The sequence below is a fragment of the Bombus huntii genome, chromosome 2 (assembly GCF_024542735.1).
Source record: "Bombus huntii isolate Logan2020A chromosome 2, iyBomHunt1.1, whole genome shotgun sequence".
Classification (NCBI taxonomy): Eukaryota; Metazoa; Arthropoda; class Insecta; order Hymenoptera; family Apidae; genus Bombus; species Bombus huntii.
Genome location: NC_066239.1, coordinates 10,544,013 through 10,556,646, shown reverse-complemented (window position 1 = coordinate 10,556,646; position 12,634 = coordinate 10,544,013). Strand labels below are relative to the sequence as shown.

General features: G+C 34.8%; 1 protein-coding gene across 3 annotated transcripts in view; it reads left to right on the top strand.

Annotated features, from left to right (window-relative positions):
* LOC126876230 (probable serine/threonine-protein kinase dyrk2) overlaps positions 1-12,634 on the top strand; it is a 264,752-nt gene that overhangs the window by 119,893 nt on the left and 132,225 nt on the right. The gene's annotated exons all lie outside the window — the stretch shown is intronic.

Here is a 12,634-nt window from a genome sequence, read left to right as displayed (position 1 = left end):
ACGCCTCTAGAAAGCTTCACAACAATTGCTCGGCCCAGCTGACCGTACCAGGCCATCAGAATCATCCTAACAACCGGCAGATAGCGGTGTCCAAGTGCGAAATGGCGGAGGTCAGGTGACGCCAGCCTGGCTACGACCTTATCTTTTATCACACTTATCCACCGCACAGGGGCAGCAAGTATCATGCTAAGCATCACGCTAAGGAGATGAGACATCATCATCATCATACAATGCATCATCAGCATCACAGATCTCATGTGGTGAGTCAGTGCGTTCTATTCGTGCGTGATCGTACGTTGTTTTACTATACATTGGGCAGGTTTCTTCTTTTTCGTTTTCTCAATTGCGAACTGTCCATGTTTGTGTCTATTGTTTGGTAGAAAATGTCTGTTTCTGTATTTCCTCTGTTTTCGTAACTCTTCTATAGTCTTTGGAATTTTTTTATTTAAACGTTATTTACGATTAAATTAATTCTGTATCACCTATATTCGATACTGCTGTCGTTTAATTGAAAAAATTTTCTTTTTCTTTTTTTCTATTTTTCGTTTGACCGGAAAGTTTTCTTATATTTATACAGTAATAAAAATGTTCGTTTTCTTTTTATCCAATAGCGTTTGGTTAGAGAATTTTCCAATCCAAAAAGAAACGGATCGTTGACGCAACATTCAAGAAAGGAATTCGAGCGATTTTATTTTGCAAAATTCGAAAAGTTAGAGAGAAGGAAAACGCAATTGGGTCAAAAGAATTTTAAAAAGCGTAACAGGGTTAAGTTCTTTCTTTTATGTTAGGTTTTCTACGAACTCATTGTGTAAATTACAATATTATCGACGAAGGATTTTAGTACAATTGGAATCGTTGTTCCGACTGGTTGTTTAAACATGTCAATGTTACACTATAGTATAATTATTTTTCGATTCATGTATTTATGTCTATGTAGATGGATTATGTGTTACTAGGGCATGCATGTTGTTCATCGTGTAGTGAAATCATATGGTTAAGCATTCAACTGCTTTTACTTCGCGGTACTGTTATTATAGCGAAAGCCAAACATTTTAGTCGTCATTACAACATCTAATCGTTAATAATTTTCCTTTAGCTACATCGTCATGCTTCTTTTCTGCATTTCATAAAATTCTATCTTATTTCATCTTAAAATTCTTAATTCTTAAAATTCTATCTTATTGGAGTACAGTTGAAGGTGAAAAATTTTTAAATGAAAAATGTAGGCTAATCAGAGTAAATAGGTTAAAGTATAAAATACCGTTCGTATAATTCGACAAAGGTTGAGAAATTAAAGGACCGTGTTTCATAAGTAGATAAATGATTTTAAGCACACAAAATCACTAGCCTGGATTATGGGCTCTGTAATATCATTGATGGAAAAAGTGTTCTTTGTCATTAGCGTCCATTAACGTTTCAGCCATGTCCGTTTCTGTTACGTAAAGTTCGTTACATTAAAACGTGACCAAAGAAAAATTACATTCTCACATCAGTATATATGTCGTGTATATGTTTTATGTACAATATAGCGATAGCAATAGAATGAAAAGAATTTCTGAAGTTTATAAATGGAGACGGAAATTGAAGTATTTTAAGACCGACCTCTCGTTTATGAATCATATATTCTTCTCGTATATCTTCTTATTATTACTGACCTCTTATTTACGTTCACGCATTTTTTAATGCGTACATCAACGCTATTCGATTGGAAAATTTCATTACAAAGCGAACGAAAAGATCTCGCTCGAAAATAGTCGTAGAAATCCAACACCGTCTTGCGAACAGAAGATTCATCTCCAACAGATACTACGTTATCATCTATCTAGATTGATGAATTGTTCAGAAAAGTGATGACGAAGTTTGCTACTTCGTGATGAATATAGCAACTCGCAAATAACATCCGCGTATATTTATTGAAAGACATTTCTAGCGAGTTGGTAATATCGGTCAAGTGTCAAACTTTATATATCGTGCACCTTAACGATTGAATTGAGGGAATCTCCAGAGAATAAGCACTCAAAATCTGAGTCAAGGTTGTCGCAAATAATCTTACCTTTAAATAATTTCACCCCTTTGATTCAGTACTTCCCCTTTCATGATCAATTCGATTTTTGAAAGTGTCGTAATATCAGCGTAACTGCAACGTTAGTACTATACAATAAACGTCTAACGTTTAATTTCTCAAGGATCAAACGATCAACTTCGATGGAGTTAATCAACTTGTCGTTCAAGTGGCTCAATCGGTAATGAAAAAATGTTCGTCATGACGCAAGAAAATACGATACTAAAAGTTCCTTTGAAAAACAGAACGCCGTCTAAGTATCTCTGCGTCAGTCTCTGGTGTTACTCAAATTTGAGACGTCGTTAGATTTCTTCGAGTGACAATTACTCGCGAGAAAAGCAACACGTAATGGGCCTATCGCGAGTCACTTAGCTGCTCTAGCGTCGGACTATCACCGATGCTAGCCGCGGTATGAGCATTAATGGACGTATTTCCGGGACACGAGGTTGGCTAACGTAAATGAGACGAGATAGAATGGCCGTGCACTGTGACCTGAATTTCTTTAAGGGCACCAGTTCGAAGGGTGATCGTTCACGTAGACTTGTTACAGTTCAAGAACAGGGACATAACCCATTTAAGACCTATTTCAGTTCAGAGGAAACTATTGACAAGTACATCGCTGAAACCGCATTCAATTGCATTCGTGCAACCATATAAAGGAATAGTAATTACTGGACGATCTTTCTTTTGATTGCTCGTGTTATTTCTTTATTATTGACAGTGGAAATTTTGTACTAATTTAATTCGCTGTAATCGATGTCTAATCTGTCGATGGTTAATATTCTGCAATATTGGTAATTTCATTGGGGATTTTGGTTTCTTCGTTTATCCGACAGTTTCTATGAAGCTAATATCTCCTGATTGTATTAGGTTGTCCGAAAAGTGTCTTTCTTTTACGGACACGTTTTTTACAACAACGCATCTTTATACAAACATGAAAGTTAATCTGTCAAATGTTGTGATCTTTATCTTGATAGAACAAAATGGATCATACGTAATTCGATAAAATAATATAAAACGAAAAATGTTGTGCATCCATTATTTCCTTATGAAACGAAAGAAACGTTTCGGACGACCTAACGACTGATCTTGAATGTTAGATTCTTTGGTCAATGATCGATTATCGTCATTTGAAGATGTAAAACTATGTAGGACGCATATAGTGGTTTTATAACATTCGGTCACTCTGTTCACGAATGGAAGTTACCCTAACTGAATCTTCAGTTAATTCAGCACGAAGGTTGAGTAACAAATGAACTTCAACCGCAACTGACTAGTGACGCTAGAAAACTCATTACCTAGAAGCTTCTCTATTCTACAAATCTATTAAACAAACCTTTTGTATGCGTACATAAATCAAGTCATTCGTTAGAAACAGTATAGTACATATATCATGTTGAACGATATACAATTTAGCAATTTAATTACAGACTTCCAGCTTTCTTTATTACGATATCTACTATAACTTTATTTTTCTCCGTCAATTAAAAGTATTAGTTTTGCACCCATTTTCGTTAACTATACGTAGATTAATAATACAATTTCATAATAAAATTTCACCATACATTTCACCATTTTTTGTTTCACACGAAACGATAAATTCAATACAAACCAAATATTCGACGAATCTCGAATGTACCTAGTAAATATTTCAACGATCATAAACCAGAGAGATCAGGAGAAATACACGCAGCGCGATATATCGACGAGATCATACCAGTGGTTGGGAAAAAAGAGGGACACGGACTAGACGATCGGCTATCACGCGAAACGCGTATCAGTTTTGTTGCGCGAACGCCGGTTTGCCTGAAATCGAAACCCAGTTCTGTTAGGTCGCAAATATTGTTGCATTCGCTTTTGACAAGCGGCACCGTTAAGCCTTCGTTGCGGCAACGTCAGACGTGATTCATATCTGCTCGACATTGAGCCATTGGCGAAACGTTATACTCTTATTCCGGGTGTAGCTCCCAACCTGCATAAACCATGCAGAAAACAGAATTACTTCTGGTTCCAATGTTATTCCGCTTACAGGAAATATTTGCAGATGTTTCACGTTTTTTCAACGAGTCTTGTTTCTTAATGAAGCCTTTAGGATTTCTTTCCGGAATGAATATATAATTTTTATAATCGTATGAAATTATTTTTCCAATCCTCTTACATAATGACCTCTTCATTTAGGTTTTCAATAAACAAATTTAAAACATTAAGGATTATTCGCTTGACGACGAGCTGCGGTTAAGTAACTTAAAACTTATACGTGTATGCAGCTTTCGCATTTGCTTGTCTCATTAATCGCTTTCCTATTTATAGAACATTGTAATCCGCCGAGAAGCACTGAATTTTCAAACAAGTTGGGATAATCGATCGTTTGTGTTTCCACGTGCGTGTTTAAATAGTCTACATAGTATGTCCACATTAGGGGGATTCATGTGAAATTGTTTTTCGGCCTGTTGAACATAAGAGGATGATATTTATCGCTGATATACGAGGAAATATTTAGCGTTCGCTGAATTGTCTTTTAACTATTCTGTCACAGAATGGTCGATTCGATATTTCTCTTTACTTATTATCAATTATACTGAAAAAAAAGAATACGTGTTCGAATAATTCTACAAAAGATACAAGTATCGTTTAAATCGAAAAACAAAATTCTACGGTATAAATCTTCACGTACAACAAATAAAATCACGTTAAGGTTACACGGAGGAAGAAAAAAGGAGCGACCAGAATGGCTCAGTAATTCCATTACATCAAATTACCTACAAAAATGATGGATCGAGTCCAAGAAATCGAATCATGTTGCACTCGTTTCCATCAAATTTAACAGAATGGATTTGTTATCCCAGTGATAAATAGATGTTATCGAAGATAAAATTAGCATCGTTTATGTGCCACAATGATCCGATGTACGAACAGGGATGACAGTAATACAGGACAAATTCTATGTAGAGTTGACATGAGCGTGGTCTTTCATTAATACGGGACACCTGTAAATCTGGTAACGATCGCATACACCGCACGAAAAGCAATTCAACCCTGATCCCTATCAACGTCTGCAAACGAGCACACGGTGCTTAAATCGATCGAAAATTGCCAGTCAAGAATTGGATCAAGCTTGTCGTGTCTGGAAGCACGTGTAGTACACGGAGAGACAATACGTTCACATTGCTACACATTTCCCCTTGTGCAGCCTGGACAAATCGATAGCGAGGACCCTGTAACTCGGCCACCCCTACCATCGCCGCCCTTCTATCGATACACGAAACCATTCTCCAGACGCGATGTTGAGAATCTCTTATTAGATTAATTATTAATCCATTATTAATATCATAATCAGGACAGAGTAAATATAGGAGTGGCGGAAGGCTAGTCATGCTCTGTAAATTGGATATTATTAATTAGGTATTAAATGTTTAAATATGGGAGCATTAAATATAAACAAGCGTATCAATAATGTTCTAATTACTAATAAATGTTAAAATAAATAATGTTCTATCGAGGAAGGTCGCAACCTATTGCCACTTTGCCAACTTATCGTAAAATATTAAATACAAGCTTGACACAAATTATCTTTTATTTAAATGAGACACTTTTCAGACTTTAGAATTGATTCTATAATTGTTCTAAAGTTGATATAGAATGAGAAATATAATTTAAATTAGAGTAATAATTTAACAATTTACACCAAGTTCAAATATTTTTTTTTCGATTTTATGATCAAAATTCTACGTATCTGCTTTAAAAACCAAATTCTACACAATGTATTTGTTTAAGCTTGAAATCCAGAAGCTATGTATTTCAAGAGAATTAAAGAGAAAAGACAGTGTCTTCTACAAACTTATACAGGATTTTCCAAGGAAAGCTGATTCCTGCCAACAGTGTTACTCATCACTGTAAATAACAAATGCCTACCACCTCCTTTTCTATTCTAAATAGTTCTAATAGAAACGACTAAGGAAATACATCATCCTACCGCAGCTAGAGTTGGAAAACTAAATATTCGTAAAGTAATAATTAACTACGTTAATGCTTGTAGACTAGAGGTTGACGATCATGTTGAAAAGAATAAGTAACGTATAGATATTGGAAATTGAACGTTCAGTGGAACTTTCTGCTCGTCTTATGTCTCTTTCAGCACACTACAAGTGTCTGTATCTCCTTTATCTTTACAGTCTCTAGAGAATGCAAATTAGCGTCTTCTCTCAGTACATCTGCTACCGGCAAATGCGTGTACCGAGTTTATAATCGTATGCACACACGCGTTGCTTCCATTCCTCCTGTCGTTTGGTCGTGCATTGTTTGCGATATAAGGTCTAACGTGTTCGATCGAGAGAACGAGTCTCGTACGTGATAAGACAACAAACTAAGGACAGATGCGTCTTATCTTGGCTCTGATTGACACGATCTGCTACCTGTCTTCCGATATTACGTACTTAAGCGATCGTAGGTATTAATGATATTAAGTAGATAATTGAAATTTGGAATTTAAACGTGACTTTTTCACGCTACAGTTAAATTCGGTACTTGGCTCGATCGATAGTTTAATCGAAATTTAATTGCGTGCATGAAATTCGAATGAAATACTATGATTACGCATTATAGATACATAGATATGTATTTTTTGAGATGATTTCTAGAAATGTCACATAATTACTCGCTTGATCATAATTAATCAATTTTAAAAGATTATTTTATAAAAGTATACATACATGTGAACATTTAGGTAATTGTGACTGCATACGGCATATGTTTCGTATAATCATGTCATGACATCGTTCTCTGTCAGGGATGTTTGTAAAAGAAAGATTAAATAGGCCACCAAAATAAGGAGCTAGAGAAATGAAGAAAGCGTTACTTATGTCTTAAGTTGTAGGTTTTTATTTTTATTAAATTTTTACAGAGTTTAGATATGGTAAGAAAACTATCGATTGGAGAAGTTTACTTTAATATGTGTGCAAACTAGTTCCGGAAATCTAGCTTCGATTGCGGAGCTTTGAATTTCCTTGGTGGTATTTGCTAATAAACTCAATTCCGGCTCGACTGTGGACACACCTGAAGTTTAGTTAGTTCCTCTAACGATCGATCTTGGAGGATGCAGCATTTCAAGGATTAAATAACGCTAATCACTCAATTAGTCCAATTACGTAATGTATTTCGTTGGTAAATCTCACAATTTCAGTTCGTACGAAATTCATTTTCGTTAACTGCACTGATTAAAAAGACTACGTAGAAATTCTAAAAACACTAGGCCAGAATTTCTCTGCAATTTTACCGCTGTAAATTTCCATTCGATTTGCTCCGTGGAATGATTAAAAGGACAAAAATGAGCCGATTGATTAACTACGGTAATTTGTGAAAATTACTTGGAAAACGAGTCATCGCATTATCAAATTCTCCGAATTATCCAGTTCGACGAAAACACGATTAAAGGACAGGTCATCGTATTATGGAGGAGCAAGGCTGTTTCCGCGTTAACGCGCGAACAGTTTTCGAGATTCCACGAGTATGGATGAGAATCGCGCTGGTTTTTCCGCGTTTCATGCGGGTCACGCGTGTCAACGAGCTCACGAACTTTTAACAAGTTTGTATTCCGAGTGCAGAGTCCGTCTCTCTGTATGTCATTTGTTCCCCACGATATACGCGGCAAATGCTCGTCTTAAACGTGCGAGCGTGTGTGCTTACGAATTTCGCGGCATCCGGCTGATGCTGATGGCGCAGTTGTGTTATTGACTATTGGGTGAGCTTGTAATTATTTCTCTTAATTGCATTTCGTAAAACAATGGTCGGTATTGTTAGTTCGGTTGGTTCTCTTCATTGTTCTTGTCAATGTAACTACTTCTAACGCGGACCTAGATGCAAGATCAAACAGATTTCTATTAAAATAATTTGTAATAAGGAAATACATAAGGATAATATATTAATCGTAAATGACAAAAGAATTCGTTATTTCACTTTTTAAGTAAACACTGGTTACATGTGTCGCGTATATCTGTGTACTATACGTGTCTCGTTATGGAAAGCTTATTACGAGGAAAACAAATACATACATATAGTGAAAGTTCATTAATCTGAACCTATTAAGAGGAAAATATTTGATGTATGAAACTGGAGCTGATATAATGGCAAGTCATCCATTCTCCTCACTATCTTGACTTTTCTTTCATAGAATAAAAGTTCACGTCCTGATAAATGAAGTCAATGAGCAGGAGTTCATTTAATTAAACGCAAACAAAAGTTTCGTTCTAAAAGTAAATGGAATTCTATCGTAGTATATAGATTTTGATCTTGTCTTGATTATGTCTTCAATAAGAAACAGTCGTAAACCGGATCTCGTTATTTTCTATAAATAAGCTAGTTGTATAAATGTAACTTCCTTCCTTTCTGTTGGTTTTACAAACGTATCAGATTTTTGTGCTCTATGCATAGTGTATATGTATGTTGGATAATCGTAGTCAAAAGAATTAGTGACAGCGAAGAGTTAAGTTACTCGGGACAAACAATCTGCAACTTCAACAGAACTTCTTTCTTTACAACGGACATACTCTTTTTCTTTGCAACAGACATACTTCTTTCTGTACTAGAATGCTACAATTGTTACGAACATTTCTTCAGAGCACTTCCCTCTGATTTTCCTATTCACTCACGTACGTTGTATACACACACTTTTATTCCAGTTTCCCTCGCGGACAAGCATCTTGTTTTCCTATGGCTTTTTATCATACTCGGAGTTTTTTACTTGGAACGCCACAATTTGTATACTTTTTACCGAAAGAATACCGTACTACGAGACTTCAAAACAGCGTAGGAAACAAAGAAACAATGCAATTTGCTTTGTATTTCGTGATCTTCTCGTTTACTAATTTTTATTATAATTCCGAGGAATTTGAAATTTGTGCAAATGTACGAAAATATGTAGAATATCCGAAGGCAAGAAAAATTGCATATCGCGTTTAATAGATGAAACAAAGCTCAACTTAAATTGCTTGAAAGATGAAGATGCTTGAAAAATCATACATATTAGATTCCTAATAAATTTGTTGCGCCTGCTCCTTCATATGAACAGACTATCGATATTATGATTAGAGATTGTCAATATTTCATGCGAAAAATTTTTTATGACGTAAGAATATATGAAATTCATATAATATACATCAAGTACATATACAAAATGACTTATACTAGTTATAATATTTAGTAGCTGAAACAAATTGCTATTTAAATTTCGCTTCCTCAGTTATGTTAATCAATGTATATATTTGCATAAACATCCGTAGTCTATTTATAAAATAGACGACACGTTGGATATGTGTTACCCAAACCGTGTCCATATTATTATTGTACATCATTCATGGGTTCTTTTATAAACCCTTTATCCATCGTTCTTCATTTCCCATCCTCGTGCAACGTTACCTCGTCGACCACCCTTGTCACGTTTTCATGTAATTTCGTTTCACCAGGGGTGCTATATCGTCGCGATATACGCATGCAAACGCAGCGGCACATAAATTTCAAGGGATTCGCGCGTTCGCATTACTTTCGCGATTTTGTGGCCGCGTGCATATGCGAACATGTCGTCACGGGCTTGAAACCTCATCCTTCGATGCCGAACTTAAAAATAGCGACCAAACAACTGCTATTTTATCATTCAGATGCGACTATTTACCGCAGAATGACTCATTTTGTCCTATAATCGAATTTTTTCTCGAACACCAGTCGAATTAAAAAGAAATTTCGTAGACGAGGGTCGAAGAATTTAGGAAGAGAGTGAAATTTGTTTATTTTATTGGGAATTGAATTAATACTTTTATGAATTTTGTGCGTACTTGTTGTGCTTTTTTAATTCTTTTACGTCTTAATGTCACTTTAGCTTCGATCGAGAAAAAGATCTTCAATAATTTAAATAAATTTTTAATATACGATCGAAACAGGAAATGATGGATATCGATGACTATTCTTCGTAAAATCTTCATGTAGAGTTTATCGTAATTAACTTTGCACAAATTTATAATTCAAATACTAAATACTTCCTTCGGTCCTTCATACATTCAGCTATTTCTATAACTGTCTTTCACTTTTATGCTTGCATTATCGTGTTTTTGTTACACAATTAATCGTTTAAATGAATACCATACAATTGAAATAATTATACTCTTCACTTCATCAACAATGATTCCCTACACCGCCACTTCTACCATTTACATTTCACTGCTTCAATAGTCACTTCAACTATGTAGATAATTGTACTTCAATTTCATTAATGACACTCATGCTATCAGTCACTTTTACCATTTTAACTTTCTCTTTAAGTACCATTACTATTATTGCTTCAGAAACGTAGTTGATATTATCAAATTGGAACTAAAAAAAAAAAAAAAACCCAAGAAAAGTAAAAAAAAAAAACTAAATATGAAATATGAAATTGAAAAACTAAAAGACCAAAAGGTCTGAAAAAGTAGAATAAACTATTATATTTGCGACGCGATTTACTCGACTCACCATTTTATTTCACGTCTATTTTTCCAGAAATCTCCATAATTTCATTTCTTTTTTTTTTTTTTTTCATCTATTCATCGTGTCAACGCGATTTTATTACCTTCAATCTCGATTGCCATCAAACCAACCCTCAGCACCAAAGTATTAAAATTTTCCTATAAATAAGACGTCTCAGAGTTTCTGGCGGTGATTTATATGCCACTTACGCACACGTTTCGTTTGCCAGTCTGTGTACTTACTTTACCCTCTTCATTATCGTTAAACCGGTTGCTAAAGCGACCCTTGGCTGGTCCGGCACCCTTGTTTTCGGTAGAACCCTTCGTCGTAAAGGGCCACCGACAAGGTCACTCTTTCAATCAGCGCTCGACGGTTTAACGAAGCTGAAAAAGACCGGCAGAAATACAGGTTATACCCATGCTTATACACCAGACGATGATTTTAGTCAGATCCTCAGACGGAGATGGATATCTGCTTAAGAGCTTCTGTTGCTGGCCACTACATTCTATTGTAGCTTAATGTGTTGGCTTGCTGCATATGAAATGTCGTTTTCACGAATTAAATTTTAACCACGCGTAATTTCGATTTAGGATTATAACGATAGTAATTGTTGAAAATATTTAATTAAATGTTTTAATTCTTCTATGCACCGTTTGGAAGGAATTTTTTATTGTTTCACGTTTATACGGATTACATACAAATATGTTAAAAATCTTTATCAATATAATATAGAAATATATGAAACCTTCGCTTTTGGAATTTTTATTTTTATTGGGCAAATTCCAAATATTTGATATCACGCGTTCAACGCGGCACCAAAAAGGGTAGCAGAAATACTTTCCTTTATCTCTTAAAAAAACGAGCCATTATCTTTCCTACTATACATAAAAATTCCATTCACATTATTCAACGAAGAAGTTATTTGTTTCAAATGTTACTACCTTCAGCGCCATATACGACATTGTATGTTATCGAATACGGATCAATCGACTTACGTTCGGTTCTGAGGTTTTCCCCCTGGAAATTGGGTGAGGGGATTAAGGGGGATGTCGTAGCTCGATCTGTGGATTATCGGCTCTGAATGTTAGTTTCATGCTGCAATATAGCAAATATTTATATCACGAATATACTCCGTGATAATTGCCTGCTTTGTCGTCCTATTATTAATGGATTTAATGAATAATTGAATTTACGAATAATCGTGATTTTACAATCAAAAATGCCAATTTCTTCTATGAATACGACGTTCTTATTTCCCATTGGAAAATAATCGTAATGTGCAGCATACGTATAGGATGTGTAACAAGAGTACATTTGTTCTCTAAGCGATATTTAAGAGAGAAAAATTCAGAATATAATCTGATTGATATAGGATCTATCTCGTTTAGTATGGAGAGCGGATCTATCCGCTGTGTTAAGACGATTGTATTGTAGGTCGAATAAATCTATCTGCTGTCGAACTGAATCAGATTCAGCGATGCAGTTTAAATATTTATATTTGCATTTTGTATCTTTTCATGTCGTACTTTATCATGTTACAGTGAACGACTCGATATTTTTAGAACAGCGTGAGAATAAAAAACCAAAGTGTGGTACGTGCGAGGAAAATACAGAAAATACAATTTACTGTGCGCAGTTCTTTGTTTTCCTATGTAATACATATCGTACAAAAGAAGTTTATATAGTAATATAAAAATGTATATATACACAATTAACTTTATCAGACATTAAATTACAATCAAAGTCTATTTAAATTACGTAGGTAATTTAATTTTAGTCCATGATAGTAGTTCGCCATTGCGTTTTTTCTTAAACGTATTAAACTACAAACCTAAACTCTAACACACAAGTTTAATAACATTTGAATGTAATTTGTCAAACTTTCACAAAAAATAAAACGTAAGAATAAATACGAAGAGTAATTTAATGCAATAATTGGAAGAGTAATTTAACGAAAGAATATCGTTATAAGCTCGAAGAAATGTCATTTACTGTATAATTCTCTGACAAATTTATACCAATCCACCAAACAATTTTAAACTTTCCTCGTTCGTTACCCTGTATAAAAATGCACCAAGAAAA